Here is a 22786-nt window from a genome sequence, read left to right on the forward strand (position 1 = left end):
CCTCTGGTGCTTGTGGCTGCCGTATCCCTGGGTCTGGGCCCCTCCCCCATCTCCAGCGCCAGCAGCAAGCCATGCTCGGGTCTTGGTTCCATCGCTGACCTCCCTCTGACTCTGACCCTCCCTCTTAGGAGGCCCCCAGATGATCCAGGGTGCTTTTCCTATCTTAAGATTTTTTTTTTTAAAGATTTTTATTTATTTATTTGACAGACAGAGATTACAAATCGGCAGAGAGGCAGGCAGAGAGGAGGAAGCAGGCTCCCCGCTGAGCAGAGAGCCCCATGTGGGGCTTGATCCCAGGACCCTGAGATCATGACCCGAGCCAAAGGCAGAAGCTTTAACCCACTGAGCCACCCAGGCACCCCTGTCTTAAGATTTTTAACACAGTTGTGTCTGCAGGTCCCTGCTGCCAGGTAAGGGGATGTGTTCACAGGGTCCAGGGATTATGCACGGATATCACTGGGAGGTCATTATCTACCAAATGCCCCCATAAGTAAAACTGTTAGAAAAACAAAAAAAAACTGCCAGTGTAGGACACGGCCAGCATGTAGGGCTCATGCAGGTGATGTGTCTCGAACCCCCACTGTTGGAGAAGCCCTGGGGAGCCCTGTCCCAGGGCACCACATGCAGCATAAAGTCCTGAAAGGGCACTCACTTTGTCTTCAAGACACAGGAGGGAATAGGGCAAGAGAAGGACAGATCCTGACAAGAAGACCTGGACAAATGGTCAAGTTCTAGATGAGGGTATGAGGGGACAGGGGAGAAATGCCTTTGGTTTTCACAGATGTGACTCTCCATCCCTGTCCCCCGCCTCAAGATCAAGTCTAAGAAAAAAGAGATGTCTGCAGGAATCAAAGTCTCTGCATGTTCTGAAATTTCCATTTCATTGATTATTTTAAAAGAACCCAAATTAAGTCAGTCCCCAGATGATCTCTGATTTTGGCAACCACCTGCGTCAATAGGGAAGGAGCCCCCACCCACCCTCGCGCCCCGCACAGCCGCCACCACAGAACAGCCCCCACAGCAGGGACCACGCCAGATGGTCCTCACTGCGGGAACGGGAAAGCACTAGCAGGACCAGGACCCGACTCGGCTCCGCTCACAGGCAACATTCAGAACCTCAGCACCCGCTGGCCCCATGCCCCTCCCCACTCACACCTTACAGCAACCCTGCCCAGGTTCACCTCTCCACCCTGCCCCCATCAGGTCTAGAGCATTCCTGGCAGATGGAAATGGTGCCTTCCTCTCCACCTCTTCTACTGGAGTGCGTGCCCCTGGTGCCCTGCGCCGTGTGGGCACAAAACAGGTGTCAGGGAACACCTGGGACCACGTAGATGTATGGACTGCGTGTGGATGTTTTATATATGTAACCGTATTTTTATCTGTAGTATACAGTGGGTATTCAAAAATGCTTGTTTTCATATATGTGTACAGAAGTATGTGTGCATGTTTTATATATTCAGACACATTTATATGTATAAAATCACATTTTATATACAGAACACAGGTGTTCAAAAAATGATGGTTTCACATACACCTGTACAGCTATGTATGTATGCATGTGTACGCTTGCGTATACATGTATGTGAAGGAAGGAAGAGATAAAGAAAGGACATGGTTTGAAGGCAGAACAGGCTGAGGAGCTAAAAAGAAAACACTAGGAGGACAGACATTACGTCCCTTCTGTTCCCTGTTGAATCCCTAAGTCTTACACAGCAAGGGCCTGCCGGGCACTTAGTATGTGCTCAATAAACACTGGCTGAATGGATGAATGGCGAGCCCGGTTTCATTCAACGAGCATTCACTGAGCAAGTACTTACCAAGTGCCAGGGGTGGGGCAGGACTCGGGGGAGCCAAGGTGAACAAACAGGTAGAAGTAGTCTCTGCCTTTTGGGGTGGTGGTGGTGGGGGGGGAGACCTAACTAATAGGAATTACAGGACACAAGCCACACACACCACATACAGATCGAGAGGAGAGCCTTGAAGGGAAGGAATGGAGTCTTGACATGAAGGGGAAAGTCTGAAACCGAGGAAGGAAGCATCTGCCCTGCAAAGACCCAGGCATACATTATCCGGCAGAGGGAACAACATGAACCAAGCGTGGAAGGAGCCCAGTTCTCCGGGGAACATAAAGAGGCTGGTGGATTACAGCAGGTGAGGAAGGGCAGAGAGCCAGTGGAGAACTCAGGAAAACAGGGGATGGGGCCTCAGGACCTCGGGCTCCCTTTAGTGTTTCAGTGACAACAGAAAGCCACGCATTTACGTTTTCAACAGGAGCAATAGGATGGATGAATGGGGGGCGGGGTGGGGAACGTCCCCCCCAGCATCAGGCCAACCTGACCAAGAGTGAGAAGCAACACTATTAGCTACCCCTGAACAGCACTTGGAATGCTAACACGTGACTCTGCCGTGATTACTTCCCTTTATTTTTCCAGACATTTCATAAGCACCTAGGATGCACCAGGCACTGTGATAAATGCTAGAGAAACGCAGGTAAAGGAAACATGGGGCCTTCCTCCAGGAACCTGAAGTCTCTACTATCCAAGATCAGCCAACTTGCCACAGATGAGATGAATTTGATTCAGACCAATATTTATGAAGGGGGTAGAAATTCAGCCTCCAGATCAACAGTGTCCTGATGTCCACCTTTACTTATCATTTATTTGTTTATACCCTGCCTCCTTCCAGGAGAGATCTGGCATAACTTGCAACACAAACAGGACAGATGAAGAGGATAAACAGAAAGAGAAAGTGACAGTGGGAACCAAGCAAAGAGACTGAACTAAGGGCCCTTTACGGCTGCTGATGACTAAGTACAAATTTGGCCCTGAGCACCCTGGCACCCAAAGCAAAAAGGGATAGAGGGTGAGGGAGAAGAACCACCTTTCCTCTGTGGTAGCACAGCTTTTCCTGGCTGTCCCTAAATTCTAAAAATCAAAGATGTTGTCTACTGTGAGTGGACATGGAGATGGAACCAGGCAAGGTGACCTTGGGTAAAGTTACACCTACTGGTTCATCTGGTTCACTGCAGAACTCCCACGGAACTTCCCTTATACCGGGGCTTCTCATCTAGCTCTCCTAGTTACTAAGCTAGAGACTGGTGTTTCTTAATAACTTTGCTCTTCTCACTTCCTCCTTCCCATTGCCAACTTCACACATGTGAAGACACAAGTGCTGTCGGTCCCATCCCCAGTTCTCTTCCTTCACTGTCCAGCATCGCTCCTCTGCTACTGGCTCCCGGGCTCAGAAACAACCTCCTCACAATGTCCCTGCCTCTAGCCTGGCTCTTTTCTACAATTTCACCAGAGATTTTTCTAGAAATTATGTCTGGGTTGCATCACTCTTCTGCTTACAGTACTCTCATGAGTGAACCCAATCCACCCTTGCCCACCAGGCAGCAGCCATGCAGCTTGGGCAGGGCTGACCATGTCTCCTATCCAGACGGCCCTGGCCAGACCCTTAGCCCATCAGCACACAGCACACAGCATTCTCGTAGCCATGGAGATTGGCTTCAGGCTACACATATAACCTAAGAATCAGAGAAGAGAAGTAGGGGTGAAGGCTGGAACTGCTGAAGCTATGTTAGCAGCATGAGGAAAGCAGCCTGAGGATGAAGTTCACAAGGGAGGGCAGAGCTGAGGGAACAGAAAAATGAACCAGGGCCCAGATCCAATGCCACCTACAGCCTGCTTACCTAATGTTTCAGTTACACATCACGTGCTCATTAATTTCCTTTCCTCGCCCAACCACCTTGACTTGAGTTTACTGTTATCAGCAAGCAGAAGCACCTTTATTCTCCATAATCTCAACAGAAAGTACAAACTCCTTAGCATGGTGTCGAACAGAGGTCAGCAAACGACAGCTCAGGGGCCAAGTCAGGCAACCATCTGTTTTTGTCAATAAAGTTTTATGGGAATACAGCCATAACGCGTCATTTACAGACTGCCTGCGATGGCTCAGCTGCGACCGTGGCAGAGTAGATCAGCTGTGACCATACACCTCACAGGAACTAAAATTTTACCATCTGGTTCCTTACAGAAAATTTCTGCTGGCCCCAGGGAATACAGGTCACCTGCATTCAGGCCTCTGCCTTCCTTCCAGTCGGTCCTTCCAGACCGACCAGCCACCACCAACCTCCGCCCGCACCCACCGGAATACCTGCCACCTCCCTGGCTTGGCTGTACGGAGCCTTTCTGTAAAATCCCTCCCATCCGTCCATGCGGTCGCGCTGATGCCCGGCACCCTACCAGCTCAGGCAGCGTCTCTTCTTTGCACGTCCCCGTGAGGGTCAGGGGTCCCCTTGGGCAAACACAGCACCTTTGTCTGGCTCTTTCCTCCCACCTTGCTGAGCAGAATCATCCAACGGTGCACCTGTCTCCACCGCTGGACCCCGAGCCCCTTACCGCCCAGGATCATAGATGCGTTCTCTCCGCACCCCTGCGCTTATGCACACAGTGCAACACGTCACACAGCAGGTGGCCCGATGTTTAGGGACCTGAACTGTCAGGGCTGGAATCTCCAAAGCCTGAGTGGGCTGGCTGGTGTCTCCACCACAAAGAGGGAGGCAGCAGGAGACAGGAGAGTACCCAAGGCAAGGGTGCCCATCTCACCATGTTTCCAAGGTCTGTATGACCGAGGAGGGCCTTGCTGTGGCCTTGGCCGTGCAGCTCAGTCGGGGTTACTGATTACAGACAAAAGAAGTCGGCGATGATTATTTTATGGAGAATGGGAATTTGATAAAATAACGAAAAGCCCCAGAAACAGCAGGCAGGCTGGAGAGCTAGGCCGGGATAAAGGAGCGAGGGAGACTGGGCAGAGGAGACATGTGACCAAGGCCATGCCACAGGATGTCAGCTTAGGACACTCGCTGTTCTCAACTGGACTCCCGATTCCGAAGGACTGCTCACTGCCGCCGCTCTGTCATGGCCCTCGGCCAGGACCCACGCCACGTGGCCCAGCGGAGACAGGGACAGAGAATGTCTGGTGTACCTCAGCCTCTGTATTGAGAGGCTGAGCTCCTCCCCCTTCAAAGACCTACACACTGGAGGTTCCCCCAAACAGGAAGGCAGAAAGGATGCTGAGTACTATAGCAAGTGTTCATGGGACACACCAATGCAGCGAACTGCAGAAATTAAGTAATGGTAGATCCATGAGCCCTTTCTCTCCATAACTGGTCCCTAGAGTGGACTCAGGAACTCCCAGGGTGGCAGAAGTGAGGCCCCTGCCTGTGTCTACACAGCGCCAGAGCCAAGTGTGAACAAAGGAAGTGTTTCTTCATCTCTCACCACAGAGAGCAAGTGTCAAGCAAAATTTCAAGTATCTGCTATTGCAAAACATCTAAAGCAGTAGCAAAAGGTCATTTCCAGAAACATCCCTCTCACTCTACCACATAGAGACACGAAGCTGCAGATACATTCTGGACAGCTTCACTGCCATTATCTGGAATTCATTCACTCATTTGTTCCTTCACGCATTCATTCATTCACTCTGCAAACTGTCCTAAGACCCAGATGCGTCAAGTCCTACGCTGGGTATCTGGGTTACAAAGATGAATATGCTGCCGCCCTTGACTTCCAGAAGTCCAGTCAACTAGCGGAGAAGAAAGAAACAAAGTGCCTTTTACTCTGGGGATGGCAGCTGCAGTGGAGGGTTAGAGGGGATCTGAATGTAAGCTGCAGACCTCTTTCAGCATGTGCCGGGCCTCACTCCATGTCTACACACACACACACACACACACTGAGCTATCCCCTTAGTCAGCCACCAGCCCCAGAACCACGGTCCAGAGGACCAGGGCTGCGTGTCCAATCTGGATCCTACTGAGTTGTTTAAAAATGTCAAGCCTTGGGCCGTCTGCTTCCCTGAATGCGGAGACAAAAGGCAGAGTAGGACGCCCGAGCTGTGCCAGCACACACCCTAGCTCTGGCCAACAGTCGGGCCTCAGAAAACAGGTAATGTTAGTCTCAGGTGCCTCTGCTCTATCCTCCACAAATCGGGATACCAACCCCTGCCATTTGCATCAATTTCTGGTTTAGTAAGCCCTTTTGCACACTCCCTCATTCACCATTGACTGAACACCTGTTTCCACGCGAAGCACTTTGCTCAGAGCCGGGAATGTGAAGAGTGATAAAACACAGCCCCCTCCGTCTTGGATGCCTCTTCCCCTGGGAAGCCTTCCTTGGTCTCTCAGGCTGACTTTGATGTCTGCCACCCCATACACAGTTCCCTGTATCATCAATGTCTTTCAATCAAACCTCCCTGGCTTAGTGGAAACAGGGACTCTTGTACCTCAGGCACCACTGTATCCCCAGGGCGACCAGAGTAGAGCTGAATGAGCCCCACCCACAGCCCCTGGGGAGTGGAATTAGCCCCGCCCACTTCGTTTCCAGATCAGGAAGTTTGTCTCGGAGAAGCTGGGCCTCTAATCGCACTCTTCATACCAAATTCTGCACCGACTTGGAACCCCAGCCAGCTCTGGCTCTCCCTCTTCCCACGAGCCACAGAACCCCATCTGCCCTCCTGTGATCAATTTACTGTTGGGAATTCTACACCCTCCTTCTGGACATTTTTTAAGATACAAGCAGACAGAGCCTGTGATTAAAGGAAAAAACATGGATGCCTAATGATGGAATGTCAGGCACTCATTTATTCATTAAGCAAATATTTACTGAGCACCCCCGCTAGGCTCTATCCTGGGGGCAGAGAAGCAGAGTGAAGGCACCAGAACCACGACCTGCCCGCAGAGGTCTGACCACGAAGCGGTGTGATGCCAAGTGGTGTCCCTCTGGCGAATGAATGAGCGAACGGACTGCAGGGGACATCAAGTGATCACAGCAGATGACGTCAGGAGGTAATCCAGCTGAATCGGGGCACGCGGTCTATGGTCAGGGGAAGACCACGTGGTCTTCACCCCCAGGCCCCTCTGTAACCATCAGCGTACCCCAGCCTCCATCTACCCTCCTGCGCACGTCCACAGTGCATGGATAGAAGGAGCCCGGCCGCTGCTGGCTTCCTAACCAAAGTCAAGGATTTGTGTTCACTTGGGGTCCATAAACACACCCAAATAAAGGGTTTAAGAGAAAGCAGATGAAATGCGGGGAAAGACAAACTAATAAAATCAGGGGAAGATGCTGTGAGTTTTCAACCATGGCCGTAATTAACCAAGTCTGGCAGGGAGGAAGCTTGGAGGCCGAGGCCCGGGATGTGCGTGGCGCCTGCGTTCCCAGGGAACATGTAAACCGTCACTTCCTGCAGAATTAATTAGTCCCCGGTGGGAGATCCGTGCTAGGTTCCCCAGGACCATGCAGCCCATGTAGCTTCCCCACCCGGCTCCTGCCCCCAGGCTGTCACAGAGCTTGTCAAGACAGCATTTAAAAATCCGTGGACCGGCAGGTCAGCTGAGGACAACCTTCAGCAGAGGAACCTATGTGCCTCATGAAATGTCAGAAGCTGAGGCCGCCCTCTCCCAGAACATTCCCTGTCTCCTCACCTCCCAAGGCACCTAGCTCCTGGGGTCACTGCACCAGACACGTAAGCGACACCTGCCCGCACACATGTTCTTCCTCCGTCCAGGCAGGAACCTGGGGTGAGGAGAAGCACCTCTCTTCGGAAATATGGATGAGAGTCTGGCCTGAATTTGAAGACAAGGGGTCAAAATGGAGAGCCGCCCGGGAGCCCCCAGGGATCCCCAGGAAGTGGGTGACCTCCCTGAGATCAAAGGAGGCAAATGAGGGGTGAGGCCCAGGGCCAGCCTTAAGGAAACCGTGAAGAACAAGTTTCCACAATTAAAGACAACAGCGGGGTGGGGATGAGTGAGGCCCAGAAAACAGTCGATGTCTTTGATTAAGCACTGATGAAATTCCCCATCGCCACTTTAATCTGGCTCCCTGGAGGTTCCGCTGGCTTCGCAACGTTTCCAAAGCAAACGATCCTGAATACACGTTATTCCCCCAGCCACTCCCCCCGCATGAGAAAAGGCCCTCCTGCCTCCTCCCCCTCTTCGGAGCAGCTTCCCAATGAGTCCTTAGTGTCACATAATGGCAGCCTGGGCTCTTCTCTGTCGGAGATGAAATTTATCACCAGCTTTTGCGCTCTGCAAGCCCAATTCCTTCACCAGAGCCTCAGTGTACCAGTGGTTGTAGGCACTTGCAACTGAAGTCCATCTCCCTGGACGGATACCAGCTCTCACTGAGCCAAGGCCCGGATATCACTGAAGCACACTCAGAAAATGGACGTGTTCTAGCACCAGAGTGGAGTCCGTCCGGAGTTGGCGCCAAGCATACCTGGATTCTGAGCATTCTGCGTAGGACTGATCCCGAGCGCCGCACGCGCACTGCAGGACAGCCCCAAAGCTGAGCTGATCCACGCATTCATACCTTGTAGCTCCCTGAATGATGGCCTGTCTGCTTTTGCACATGCTGTTCCCTTTGTCTGAAATGCTAGTCCCAGCACAGGACTTCAAAATTCAGCACAAACTATCACCTTCTCTGTAAAGCCTTCCCCAGCCTCTCCAGCAGAGCTCACTTTAATACATCCTGAGTATGTGAGCGTGGCCAGGCACAGGGCTTAGCCAGATGGACGGAGAGGAGAAATTATTCTTTTTAAGATTTATTTATTTATTTGAGAGACAGCATGAGAACGGAGAGGTCAGAGGGAGAAGCAGAGTCCCTGAGGAGCAGGAAGCCCGATGCAGGACTTGATCTCGGGTCTCCAGAATCAAGACCTGAACAAAGGGCAGTCACTTAACCAGCTGGGCCACCCAGGCGCCCAGGAGAGGAGAAATTTTTAAATTGAGACCCTCCCAGGCTAGCGTCTCCAAACAACTTCTCACTTGAAATTCTATTTTAAAAATTTTATTGTGCAATATTTAGGATGGACAAAAAAAATATATATATATACACACACACATATATATATATATATATGATTACTCTTTACATATATATATATATGTAAAGAGTAATCAAACCATCCCTTGTACCCACCACCCAGCTTAAGGAATAAAACACAATGAATACAAAGTCCCCTGGGTACCCCCACCCCAAACATATTCATCACCCCAGTTCCCCGGAGGAAAGCACTATCGTAACTGGGCACTTATTACTGCTGTGCCTCTTTCTACTCTTACCCCACAGGATTGTATCCCCTAAACAACGTGTGTCATTGTTTTCCAACTCTTAAAATTTTTATGTCCTTAATACTTTGCATATTAATACACTGACTTGTTTTTATGTCCATTTCCTCCCACAGTCCAGGACTCTGTGAGCAGAGCCCGCACCCTGCTCATCTCTGTCTTGGGGGACCTGCCCCAAATGCCAGCACACGGGCATGCTACATCCCTGCTGAGTGGAAGTGGGAAGGGAAGAAGAGGACGAAGGCAAGAAAACGGTGAGGACAGTGTTTTTGCTCACTGGACCCAAAACAGGAGCAGGGAGAGGGGCGGAAGGCTTCCCCGCGGCTACCTGTAGCACAGCCTTCCAGAAGCCTCCTGCAGTCTGTAGACTCCAAAGGCACAGGGACCCGAGTGCGACGGGGCCCAGAGCTGGCTGAGGGGACAGGGCAGCATTTGCTGGGAGGAACAGAGCGCACGGTGCCGTCCCCAGCACACAGGTGGGGATCTGGCTGCGTCGGGTGAATGAAAGCCCACGGCTACAGATAAGACATCGGAAAGCCCGGAACAAGACACCACGCTAGTCTGGAGGACAGCCAGCTCTGGGACCATCCAACAGAGAGGACAGTCCTCACTCGTGGAGGACCAATGTCTTCCTGCGCTCAGTTCCACAGCAGAAGCGCCGGGCTACTCACTACCTTGCCGTTCACTGCACAACACAACCTCAGGTGGCCTCAGGAACTCTGCAGGAATCCCGGAGAGGGTCATACAAAGGAGAAGACACTTAAACATGCAAGGAGTGGGGGACAGAACGGAGAGGGGAGGACGGTTACGTGGCCACCATGAGAACAGGTAACTGTGAGAGAACGAGCACTACCAGCCTCCAGGATGCAGGAGGGGTGCTCCCTCCCTCAGCTACGCTGTGTCTCCGACTCTGCGAGCTCCCTGTAGGTCTGAGGGGGGGGGGGGCATCTGTGAGGAGACCACCAAGCAGAGTTTAACCAAGACTAAGAACTCAAGGCCCAACTCTGGCCCTGACCCGCTGTGTAGCCTTGGACAGATCACTCAACCTCTCTGGGCTTCAATTTTCTGAAAATAGGACACACTCATTCTGCAAACACTCTTGGAGCAAGGCCTGCTGTGAGCCTGTCGCATGGACCTGAACCAGAAAAAGGCCCAGCCCCAGGGCCTGGCGATGTTTAATGGAAAAGGCCACAGCATAAACACAGAGCATGCACGGATGCAAAGTGTTATGATTAGACTTTATTTGCTGTCACATAAGCCACTTTCTGACTTTTTCTTCTTCTTCTTCTTCTTCTTCTTCTTTTTTTTTTTTTTTTTTAAAAGATTCAAGACATAGTGTTTGGTCAATGCTAAGTAGAACAGAGAGAGCCAGGAAGCTCATCTTTAATTCAGTGCTGACAATACTCAGCTCAGCTCAAACTTGGCAAAAATGCTTTCTCCCAGCACATCTATTCATAGACGTCTGTTCCTAGAGTCAGCTCGCAATTGTTCAGTCTAACAGAGGAGTTGTCCCACGCTCTGAGAAAGGCGTGCAGGAGGGCAGGAGAGGGGGGCGGGGGGACGGGGAAGCTAGGGAAGAGGAGAGCAGGGCGGATCTAAAATAGACTCCTCTGCCCTGCAGAAAGCAGCAGGCCCTCTGGAAGGGTGCAAGGTGACCACGTGCTCCGGGTACCGTCATTAGGATGGGGACGTGGGGAGGTGACAGCCATATTACCCAACTCACTCCTAGGTAACGCGTGCTTCCTGATGGCCGTTCCACAGGTGAAGAGGGGGGGCTCAGAGAAGCGAAGTGGCAGCCAGAAAGAGTGTCACAGCTGGCCTGTGTGCCCAGCAGTGGCCCTCTCAGGAGCCCCCGAAACCGAGACCACAGGGAAATGCAACCTTGGAGGGCCAGAGGCTTCGCCCTTTCCCAAGGGCTCCATCTCACACAAACCCTCCCATTTGCTGAGCTGAGGGGAGCTCCCCTCCAGGTGCCGACAGGGATGAGGGGGTGCTGCCAGGCACCCTACTGTCGCCAGCTTCTCACTCCGTGCCCTGGTCCCTCGCTTTCTTCCTCTGACCCTGCACCCTTCCTCTGACCCTCTGACTGCCGCTCATTCGCTCACCCACAGCGGCACATCTGCCTGATCTCCACACCCCTTCCTCCGCCAGCTGCTGAGGGCACAGCCCAAGTGCCCACAGGAGGCCAGAGGGCGACGGGACTGGGGGAACCGAGGGATGCTGGGGACAATCAACGTCTGTGTGAGACGCTAAACCCTGTCCTCCTTCGTATCTGAACACAGAAACACAAACACACACACATAAAGATGATGCACCTTGGGGTTTTAAATGAGCATTTAAAAAAACACTCCAATTTCAATTTGCCACCCAAAGCAGAAAATTAATTCATATCCTTATTCATCAACTATCCACTGGGCACCTGTGCACCAGGTGCCTTTGGACGCTCAGTGCCTTCCTTAAAAAAAGACTAAGCTTAGAGTTTTTAACCAGAACCTCTCCAAAATGCAGGCAGAGATAACAAGCGGGCTGCATGACAGACACAAAACTTGAGCGAAAATGGCATTTTAAGTACCATAGAGACTGTCTGGAAATTTGCAATCCCATCCACGAGCACAGCTCAGCCCCCTGCTGAGGAGCCTGGGGGCTGCTCCTTCTGGGTTTCTCAGAAGGCTGACACATCGTTTCTGTGCCCCCTGCGTCCTGCCACAGAGCACAGGCTGCAGCTTCTGACCTGCGATCCAGCTCCCTGAGAGGTCAAGGCACCCCCTCCCCCAGGATGCGGGGGCTGGTGGGGGGGACGGAGGGGACTTTGTACTAGTACACGGAAGCCACTAAGAATGCGCTGGACCACGGCTCCCTCCGTCTGAACCAGTAGCTCCCTGTGGCCCTTACAGACCCTGCGCCACCTAAACAGAAAACATTTTGGTACTCTTCACGGGAAGCTGTCAATCACCTCCCCTCTCCCTGAAAGTAACTTCAATGGGCCTTGACAAGAGTCGCTGGCATTGTAGTGTCCCCAGATGCCCTTCACGCCATCAGCCACTAAGGGGGCGGGGAGTTGGGGAGGAGAGGAAGAGTTGAAAAGTCACAGGACCTTTGACCCCAGGTAACCTCCTTTATCAAAGGGCAACAGTGGCTCCTTCCCCAGGGGTCGAGGAGGCTCTGTTCAGGGCGGTCTGCACCTTCAAGAACTACTACCGGCTGTGTCTTCATCCAACCAGGCCTGTTGGTATTTTAACCTCAGGGATGCCTGGGCCTCGGTTCTAGTGATTGCTCTGTTCTGTCGTATACTATTGATAAAATGATCTAGACGTGGGTTTTTCCTTCTTTCCCTGCAAACAGCAGAGTTCTAGGTTTCTTAGAAGAGACAAGACAGGAACACAGAAGAGGGGAGAGAAGAAGGTTTCCTTCCAAAGTAATATCATAACCACGTTGCAGAATATGCATGAAAGAGAGAAAAGAAATTTATCCATATTCATATCCCCCTAGCACAGCCTCAGACGCCATCTTGGTGTATATTTCCTTCTAATGTTTTTCCTACAAACAACTGCTTTCTCAGTTTCCTCCCAGACTCTGCAGCCCTCATTTGAGTGGCTGCAGGATAACTGATCCAAGTACTTGGTACATTTCAGACACTTAGGTTACTTCCAATTTATTGTGTTACTGTAAAAGGGGCTGAATAGACAATCTTTTTTTCCTTTTTAAGATTTATTTATTTTAGAGAGAGGGAGAGAGAGGGCAGGAACAGGGGGAGGAGCAGGGGGAGGGGCAGAGGGAGAGGAAGAGAGAGAGAATCACAAGCAGGCTCCCTGCTAAGCAGAGAGCCTGATGGGGAACTCGATCCCAGGACCTGGGGATCACTACCTGAGCTGAAACCAAGAGTCAGACGCTCAACCGACTGAGCCACCCTGGTGCCCCCTGAGCTGGTGATCTTTCCGCAATATTCTGTCCATATCTTTAATCGCTCCTTTAGGAAAGCTTCCAAGAAATAGATTCGCTGTGTCAAAGGTTACAAATATCTTCCGTGGCTCTTGACATGAATTGCCCTGGTTTCCAGAAGGGTCTCTGGAAGACCCAGTTGGCCACGAGCAAAAAGATACAAGTGCCTTCATGGGACAGAGACACTGTTCACAGGTATCATGGGGTGGGGACAAGGGCACCCGCTGAGTTTTCTCTGCAGCGAGCTCTTCCAGAACATTCCAATCTCTGTGTATCAGCACATACACTCTCAGGGGCGTTTCAGCTCCCCCCTGCTGAGCCGGAGCTCCATAATACACTTACGAATGAGCTCCGAAGTGGAATCAAATACTCCCTCACTTCTACCCCCAACAGCTACTTAATGGGAGGGGGCAGGGAAGATCAGGTTCCCTTTCTTTCGGTTTTAAGTGTCCAAGGTCTTGAGGCAAAGATCAATTTACCTGAGAGAGGCATTTTCCAACCACATTCCTGGTCCTGAAGGGAGTGGCTGGCGGAAGGGGGTGGGGATGCTCCAAAAGTCATACCTCATTTATTCCTCATTTATTTCCGCAAAGGGGAGGTCTAGGGTAAAGTCACAAGTATGCAAATGTTGTTTTTCTACACTTCCCCTGCATTTCGCCACTGAAACTTTGAGAAATGCTGCTTGGGAAAGAGAAGGTCCCACTGGGAGGCAGTGACTCAGGGAGCGGGGTCATCTCCCAAGGCTGGGGTCCCTCAGGGGCCCAAGAGCCCTTTCAGATCAACTCTAGATTGGGGCCTTGGACCCCCTCTTCAAGACTACAGCATCAATGACAGTCATAAAGGTCCTACTCTAGGGGTTGCTGGGACCCGAGACTTTGCTTTTATTTAAAAAAAAAAAAAAAAAGAAGGAGGCCTCACTAGACTGAGAGAGGCTGCCTCTGTCTGTCCTCTGGGTCTGATGCACAATGGCTGGTTCCCAAAAATTCTCTCCCGAGTTAATCACATTCAAGTCGGAGAGAGCCCCGGACTAATCCCGCACACCAATGTAACAGACGCGGCCCACCACCGCCTCAGGAAGGCTGCGTGTTCTGAGGAGGTCCCCGACACGCCACAACATGAGTAGAATCCTGTCGTATCCTGCTTAAATTCAGCCATATCTAGCTCTACTCAAACAGCCAAATGCTTTTCTTTCTTTCTTTCTTTCTTTTTTTAAGTTTAAATAAGGGGCGCCTGGTGGTGTAGTCAGTTAAGCGTCGGACTCTTGGTTCTGGCTCAGGTCGTGCTCTCACCCCACGTTGGTCTCTAGACTCAGCGGGGAGTCGGCCTGACCATCTCTCTCTCTCCCCCTGCCCCTACCCTCGCGCACACTCACTTTCTCTCTCTCTCTCTCAAATAAATGAGTAAATCTTATAAAATAATAATAAAACTTTAAATAATGTAAAAATGTGTTTACCTGGCTGTGCTTAGTTTGGATTCGCTTTATGTTTTGGATACGGTACCGGGTTATACATCACACACTACGTTTGTACCTTCCTTTTACTCCTACCTGTTACTGCACAGCGTCACACACAGGAAGCCATACGGATGCAAACGGTCCCTCGGGGACAAACCGGGACACTGTCCGACATCATTTTCACCGTGGTGCGCTGACTTCTGGAAGACCTACGACGTGACTCTGCTACGTAAGCGCTCCTCTCCTTCGGTGCTTTGAGGTCATGAGGGTGTATCGTCAGTGAGGCGGTGACAGAGAATCAGTCTCAGATCACAACAGGAAACCAGGCCTCCCAGGCCAGCCAGCGCCGAGAGGAGGGCCCCTGCTTTATACGCTGCCTACCGAGGACAGGCTCGCGCTGGGCCCCAAGCCAGCTGTGCAGCCCTCAGCGGGCCTTTCCCCTCCCTGGCCTGCTCCCTCATCCTTTCCAAGACTGGCCTGGGTGACCCTCAAAGTCCTGCCACTCCCATCACTTCGTTGGGCCTCCGCTGGCTGTCTGAACAGGTCCCACGTCAGAGAAGAATCAGCGCTGCCCAACTGGGATTTCCAGACAACGACCCCCTGTGTTGACATGCTGACCTCCTCAGCACGCCGGCCAGGTGGCCCTGAAACGAGTCCCCTCTAGCTAGGAGACGTGTCCTCTCTTACTGCCCATCTCCTGACCCACGCCTTACAGAGTCTCTTTCCTAGGTGAGCCACGCCTGCAAAGGCCTGAGAAGGATGGGACTGGGTGATCTTCAATGTCCTTTCCTTCCGAACACCAGCGCCCCTCCCGCAGAAACCCCAAGTTAGAAACAGACCGTCCAGGGGTAAGACATGACAGTACCTGAGGCTCCTCCAGCTGAGTCTCTAACAGGATCCTCTGCACTACAATGCCCTGAAAGAGCTCGTTAACAACGCAGCTTCTTGGCCCTTCCACCCAGGAAGCGTAAGCACCCCACACGGTGTCAGATGAAAGGAAAACTAGGGAAGCGGGAACGCGCACACAGAATGTTCTGGCAAGTGCACGCACTGAAAATGGATGGGAGGAGCCGGCAGACGTTTTAAAACGATGTCACTTATTTTCTCAAGGCTACGATGACCAGTGTCCAAACACGGAGATTTTCCTTCCAAACTCAACCCCCTGCCAAAGCATGAACCCACAGCACCTATCTCCCCCGCCAAATCTCTCTCTTGTGGGGGTGCCCGCAGACCATGCGATGTGCTGCAAATCCCAACACCGAATGCATCAAGAGGGGTATTAATAGGGTGAGTCAGTTTCACACTGAATTTACCAAAAAAAAAAAAAAAAAAAACCAAAAACAAACCCTCACCACTCAAATTAGCCCAAGTCACCCCTCTATTTGCAAGAGTACTCTATGAATTCTGACCTTCCTTGACCGGCTGGCAGTTCTGGCCATGGTGGTGGCCCAGATGCCTCCCACGAAAACTTCCCCCTTCCAAAGCAGCGCCGAGCAGCTGCGTGGCTACTCTTTGCAGACAGCTCCCTACGGACGGTTTTGGAGTGACGGCCGAGGTTCACTTGAAGGAGGTAGTCAGAATAGCAGGGGGGCACTCCAGCTGGCGGGCTACGTTTTCCTTCGAGCTCTGAGTTTCTCGCCGTCCTCACCTGTGAGATGGGGACAACGCGACCTGCCTCACACAGATCCTATGACCGTAAGAAATAAAATATGCAAATACACGTTGTCCATGCTCAACAGGGGAAGTTGTTATCATTCCAGGGGACATGGACACAAAACAAAATTACAAAACCTACCACATGGTGCTCATGGGACCCCTACGATCAGGGAGGCTTTGGCCTGGGCCATAAAAGCCTGCACAAAGGGTTGCAAAGGACTCTCCCTGCTATCCTGTCCCCAAACCCAGCCAGAGAGCATCTCCAGTTCCTGGGTTACAAGAATGGGCCGAGGGAGGGGTGAGGCAGGAGGCTGGGCCTGGGGTAGCCCGAGGGAATAAAACCTTCCTTCTCAAACTGCACAGACCCTTAGGGCCTTGTGTGGGTGGCAGAGAGACCCACACTGTGTATCCCCACACAGACCCCTCACCAGGCCCAGCACACAGTAGGTGCTCACTTAGTGAGAGTCACTGAAGAACAGGATACACCCAGCTTCTCTGTGACAAGCTGAACACTGACAGTGAAGACACGCTCAGAAAGGACCGGAAAAGATCACTCAGCTTCCACTCACAGGCCCCTGTGATCTTGGGCACACGGCCTGGCGTCTGGTGCCTTGGGGCTCAGAGCAGTACACAAAGCCAGAGTTCCGGGGAGCAGAGCAGACATTTTAGGATGTTACTGACCGAGTTTCACTTCCACATTGTCTTCTGCATTCTACTTCAACTCTGGTTTTGAGCAAAGCTGGGGCCCTGCAGGGACTCGCAGGAAAAGCCTCCACTGGTAGGCGGGCTCCTCTCCCAGAGCCCCAGTCCCCGAGGCTATGTGGATCGCGGCCTTGAACTCTAGAGCACCTCTCAGCCGTCAGGCCCTGAGCCAGCCACACTCAGACCTCTTCTGATGCAAGAGCCACAACGAAACGGCAAAGCAGGCATGGGGATGCCCGAAGGGGTTGTGCAACCTGCCAGACTGCACGGCTCAGGCGCCGGGGGCGACCGAGACACGGCTGGCCCCAGCTGCCCTGTTCTGCCAGTGTCCCCTATCAAGGGAGACTCCAAGAGAGGCCATCCATAGCCTCTGGTTTTCCGTAAAGCCGCCGCGGCTGTGCGATGTTATCTTGAAGAAACACCCACCTCTCATCAAATCCATACCTCACACCTCTGCCAAGAGGATGGCCCTGCTGGCACTGGCACTGGATAGATCAGTCCTCACTCACCTGTTGAGGTCCTGGGGAAGGGGGACCTTCGGGGAGGGTTTCTGCCAGGGGCTGGCTAGCAGCTCTCCTGCACACTGCCCTATTGAGTCCTTCAAACCACCCAGAGAGCTGGCCGTTGTCAGTCCAGCTTCAGCCCTGACAGCCCTGGCCCACCAAGGGGCGGGTCTGGCCCAAGGTCACGCCAATGCTGAGCAGCAGGCCTGGGGCTCCTGGGGCTCCTGGAGCTCCATGGGGCAACGGGGTCTGGTGAGTGGGCTCTGGGTTTAAATTCCAAAGAGCTCCAAGTGGCCAGACAGAGCCAATCCCAGAACCTCTCTGAAGCGAGGAGCAAAGGCACTGCTGCCCAAGCCCCCTCCCATCCTGGATTCCTCCACGTCAATGCACCCCACGGTACTCCCCACACCTGAAGATGCTGGGTGGGGGGACACACAGGCCATCAGCCTCTGAGCACTTGTGAACTTGACACTGTCACTTTTCCCACCTCAGGCCTTCTTTTCCACTGAGGGTTTACGTGCTTAGTCCTCTGCTGAAGAAAGGTCACCAGCACAGATACCCCGAGCTGTAACAGGACACCCAGCAGGCACCAGCCCCTGGGGTGCGGCTGCTTTGCACTGGGGACCACCCCAAGACACCCAGGGGCAGCCACTGTGAAGCCATGCAGAGAGGCCCAGCTAGGACCCGGGTTCCAGGCCTGATCTGGCCTCTTGGGCAAGATGCTTCCCCTTCTGGGTCCCAGTTCCCTCACCCGCTAAATTCAGAGTACTAGAGGCTTACACGCCGATGCTCTGAGCATGAGCTTCCTGCTCAGTCCTCCCAGCCCAAACCACGTGTGAAGACCTGTTGCACTCGCGCTGCTTCCCTCCCCGCCTCAACTGTTCTGAGGACAGAGGTCTTGTGGTAGATAAAGGAGGGCTCTCGCCTTGCCACCGCTCTGTGTTCTCACTGGCCTCTGTTCTAGGCCCCCATCTCACTAATCGTAGGTCTTACGGGCATGGACGCCTCTTCCACTAACTGAACCATCGGTGGCCTTTGGGCCCTCGGGTGTCACACTCAGATGCACACTCAGGTCAGTCCAGGTCCTGAGTGAATGAGGGTGTTGGGGCCTTCATGCCCTCCCGACTCAAAGTGCGGTCCGCGGACCAGAGCTTCCCATGGGAAAGCATAAGGAATGCAGAATCTCAGCGCACCCCAACTTCTGACTCAGAATCTGCAAAGGAACCCCAAGTGATTGGGGGGCACACTCCAAGTTGGGGAGCACTGTTCCAAGATGCTCCCTGGCTCTGGCTTGCCCCCACCCCACATCACTTGCTTTGACCACCTAGAAACCTCCCAACTTATGGGCCTTAGTAGGACTCTCTAAAATGGACCCTGTCATTACCCAAAAGAGATTTATCTTAGGAACCTTCTAGAAGACTGCCACAGATTCTCAAAACAGGATCTGAAATGTACAGGCCCTAGGGTGATTCCTGGCATGTGTTACCTACTGGCTCCCCACCCCCACCTCCCCGAGTCTCCAGGAAGCTCCAGCAGCTCTCCAAAATGTTGAGGTCCCTTACCCTCGGCTCCGTAGATGGCTACCGCCACCCTCATCAGCCCCTATAAACGGATGGTTGCCCAGCTGCCAATGTCCCCAACAGACACAAGCAGATTGGCAGGCCACCTGCCCCTCATGGGCCCTGAGTCCGTGCTCAGAAAGTGCTTCTCCTTCATTCCCTACTCTTGACATTTATTCAACTTGGAAAGAAAAGAAACTTTTCCAAAACACGTTTCCAGTTTTTTAATAAACCCTGCAATGCCTCTAATGGTATCAGATCATCTTAAATATTTATTAAAATCACTCTCAGCCACACTTCTTTAAACAAATCTCCTCGTTGACTTCGATTATTTATATATTTATGAACATGATGTCTCCTTCCCTCGGAGCAGATGGCAGCTAGTAAGTCTTTGGAAAGGAGAAAAAAAAATCAATGGGACGAACGTAAACTCAGTGACTCCCCGATTTACTCTTCTTGACAAGCTCTGGTACAATTATCTTCCCATTCAGTGGAAGCACCATATGACGGCCAGTCAACATGGGTTCTGGAAAGCATGGAACCTTGAACTGGAATCTGGGAAGTTGCTGCGAGCCCAGGGCTCAACTCCCAGGGGAACAGTAGAGGGTTGGGACAGTGGGACAGGGGTCGGGATGGAAAGAGCCCTAGGGAGGGGAGAGAGGAACCCACACGCGAGATGTCAGAGCTGTTCTTCACGACAACACTCATGTCCACGCTGAAGGAGGCCCCGAGAGAGAGGACAAACCTTGCTCAAAATTGCAGAGCTAGTAAGCAGCAGAACCAGGATGCGAACCCAGGCAGTATGGGCTCTCAGGCCATACCCACTCGCCGCCACCAGCAGAAAAGGACGGGAAAAGTAGAATTGCCCTTATTAATATCATGCGCTCTTGGCTACAAAGTTACTCTTTCTTTCAACCTGGTGGGGCTGGCTACTCCTTTTCAGACCATCAAATACTTCATTCCCAAAACAGGACCTTTGCCCCTCTGAGAATCACAGGCACTCGGGTGTTGCTGTGAGAGCTGGAAGGCGTCCCTGCGAAGGTGGTGAGAACACAGAAAGTGAGGGCCAGGAGCACATCAAGAGTTAACTTTACGAGCGAGTTGGGGAGAAAAAGACCTTTGCCCTCGGAAATGGATGAGAAACACCATCTTAACAATCATCGGGCATGTATCAAGTGTCCCAGACAGGGAAGGTGAAAAAGAATAAAATCAGCCAGTCTGCCTCCCCCGCTCCGGCCTCAGTTTACTTCTCTGGAGAAGCTCCAAGTCAAGTTGAAACAGAGAAATGGGTCTGGCCTTTGAGAGGCTCCAGCTGAGGAAACAGATGAGAACTGCCATGCAGCTGAACGGTCCCACTTAACAGATGAGAACACTGAGGCTCTGACCCTTGCTGACAGGCCAATGGGGCAGTAAAGGGGCAAAAGTGCACGTGTGGTTTTGGGTCTTGCCCTCTTACTCAGGAGCCTGTGGAAGTGGACTGGCTGGAGCAGGGATGATTTCACCCATTCGCGGGTGAGGAAGGGGGGGTCCCAGGAGTGTAGCAACCTCCCTAAGGCTGCCGGACCAGGGTGTAGCTACCGTGGACCCGTTTTAAAACTGATTCGTCACTGACACAACACTGCCTCCACAGCGCTCACTGGGACATGCTTTCCCTGAAGACGGCCAAGTCCTAGGCTGCCGAAGCCACGAGACGGGGGTCTCCTCAAACAAGGAGGTGGCTCACTCAGCACAAGACCACGGGACACCGGTGTCTCTATAGAGTCCCTCCTGCCACGGTCTGGATCCTGAAGCCAGAGCTGTCAGACTGGGATTCCAGAACAGGCCATCAAAATGCACTTGGCAGGAACTGCCAGGGAACAATCTCAAGGTCACCGACAGGCCAGTGCCCTGACCTTGAGGTGGAGACCGAATGTACCTCCGTAGAGAGCAAGGAGGAAACCATCCCTCTTTTGTTCGTCTGTCACAAAACGTGTACCGTGTACCCAAGCACATGCCAGACAGCCTGCCGGGTGCCAGGGGAAACACAAAGGCCATTCAGAAGGGAGCAGAGCCCACAGAAGAAAGGGAGAGCGCGCTGTGGATGGAAGACGGGCAGGGATCCTGAGTCAGCTGCCTCCTGGATGAGGGTCCAGGCCCAAGTCCCACACCCTCGCGAAGTCTTGCAAAGTAAGAATAAAACCTCTCTGTGACAGGTAACCGTGAGCACCCCACGTCTTAAAAATGAATCTGCCCGTGTTCAAACGGCACCAGGCTGCTGCAAGAAAGCGCCTGCTCCTGCCTCTCGCAATGATAGGCGCACCCAGGCTCACCTCCTGCCCTCCGGAGGCGGAAAAAAGCCATAGCTAAGATCCTAAGAGCAGCGCGAAGGCTTTGGGAGCGGAGGGAGAAGGGCCGGCTGTCGAAGAAAGCAGAATCACCTGAAAAATCTCCCAAAGTGAGGTGCAGAAACCCATACCCGGCCTTTATGTGAAGGCCATTTCCAGGTCCCCCTGCGCCCTAACCCTCCCTGGTCTCCTTCAGCGCACGCACTGCTCCTCCCTACCCCAAAAGTCCAGCAAGATCTGCAAAACGCAAATTCCAACGTGCCTCCCCCGGGGAAGAAAACTCAGGCCAGCTGACCACTGCCACATGCCCCACCAAGGAAGAAAACCACCTCTCATCGGCTTCCTCCATGTTTACCAGGAACCCCCAAGTCTGGGGAAATAGCCCAGCTGTTAGCTCTTGCAACCCTCCTCGGACAGTCATCTGGCAGTGACAATCAAAATGACGCTTCCCTTTCATTTCCACATTTCCTATTTCAAGAATAGGAGAGGCTCAAAGTCAGATTTTAAGCTCCTTTTCACAAGGAATCAATATTTTCACAAGATAATCCTCCTCCGGGGAAGGGATGGATTACACAGATCCCAGGTGGCAAAATGTGGCTCTCTGGGGATTGCAGGACGGCTGTAACTGGGCAAGGATGCCAATATGCAGACCTACCCCCACTCACGTCTTAAAATTCACGACCCAGCTCTTCATTTCACAAATATCTACCCGGAGCCTCCCATGTGCCCAGGGACCCCCTTCTAGGTGGGGGGAGGGGAGGGCAGGAATTGGAGGGGAGACAGTGGCAATGACCCCTCCCATGACTGCGCCCCCTCCAGGCCAGGAAGTCCACGCTCACTTTCTCTAGGCCTTACTCAAAGCACCCACTTCCCAGCCAGCCAGCTAAGACTCAGAGAGGGTAAGCGATTTGTCCAAGGTCACACAGCTTGTAAGGTGGCAGGGCCAGGAATTAAACATAGGTGCAAAGTCCACGTGATACTCCCCAGCGGGGCCTCCTGCCCGCTCAACCCCTCCCCCATCGGCTCCATTTCTTGCAGCAGGGCGGGGATCAAAGCCGCCCCCCACACCACCCCCGCCCCGGGACTCCCACGAGAGAAGTCCGGGTTCCTCCTTCTTCCTACCCTCAACCCAGGACACACAGGTTCGAGACCCGCTGTGTGTGACCGTGCCCCAGGGAAGCCCTGCAGGCTGCAAGAGCGTCCACCCGGTTGCACTGAACTTCCATTAAAAAAAAAAAAAAGAAGAAAAAAAGATGATGAAAAGATAAAGGGCAAAGAGGAAGTGCTCTTTAAACACAGGCGGGTGGTTACCCCAGGAGGAAGTCTTAAGACCAATGGAGATTTTGCTCACCCCCTCTAGTTCCTCTATTCGAAGCCGACCTGCCTTCCAGCCCCCCATGCAAGTGGGCTGGGGGCTGCAACTGCGCCGGGGCTGGACCCAGCGCCCTCACCTGGCAGGAGGGGTTTCGGGGGAGGGTGGGGAGCCACCCCGAGCGCCCCCTCGCTCCCGGCGCGGGCCCCCC

The 22786-nt window shown here is 52.8% G+C and overlaps 1 protein-coding gene across 2 annotated transcripts in view; it reads right to left on the reverse strand.

The window, feature by feature from the left end:
• CYRIB (CYFIP related Rac1 interactor B) overlaps positions 1-22786 on the reverse strand; it is a 146030-nt gene that overhangs the window by 122479 nt on the left and 765 nt on the right. The window lies entirely within an intron of this gene.

The sequence above is a fragment of the Mustela nigripes genome, chromosome 3, assembly GCF_022355385.1.
Source record: "Mustela nigripes isolate SB6536 chromosome 3, MUSNIG.SB6536, whole genome shotgun sequence".
Lineage (NCBI taxonomy): Eukaryota > Metazoa > Chordata > Mammalia > Carnivora > Mustelidae > Mustela > Mustela nigripes.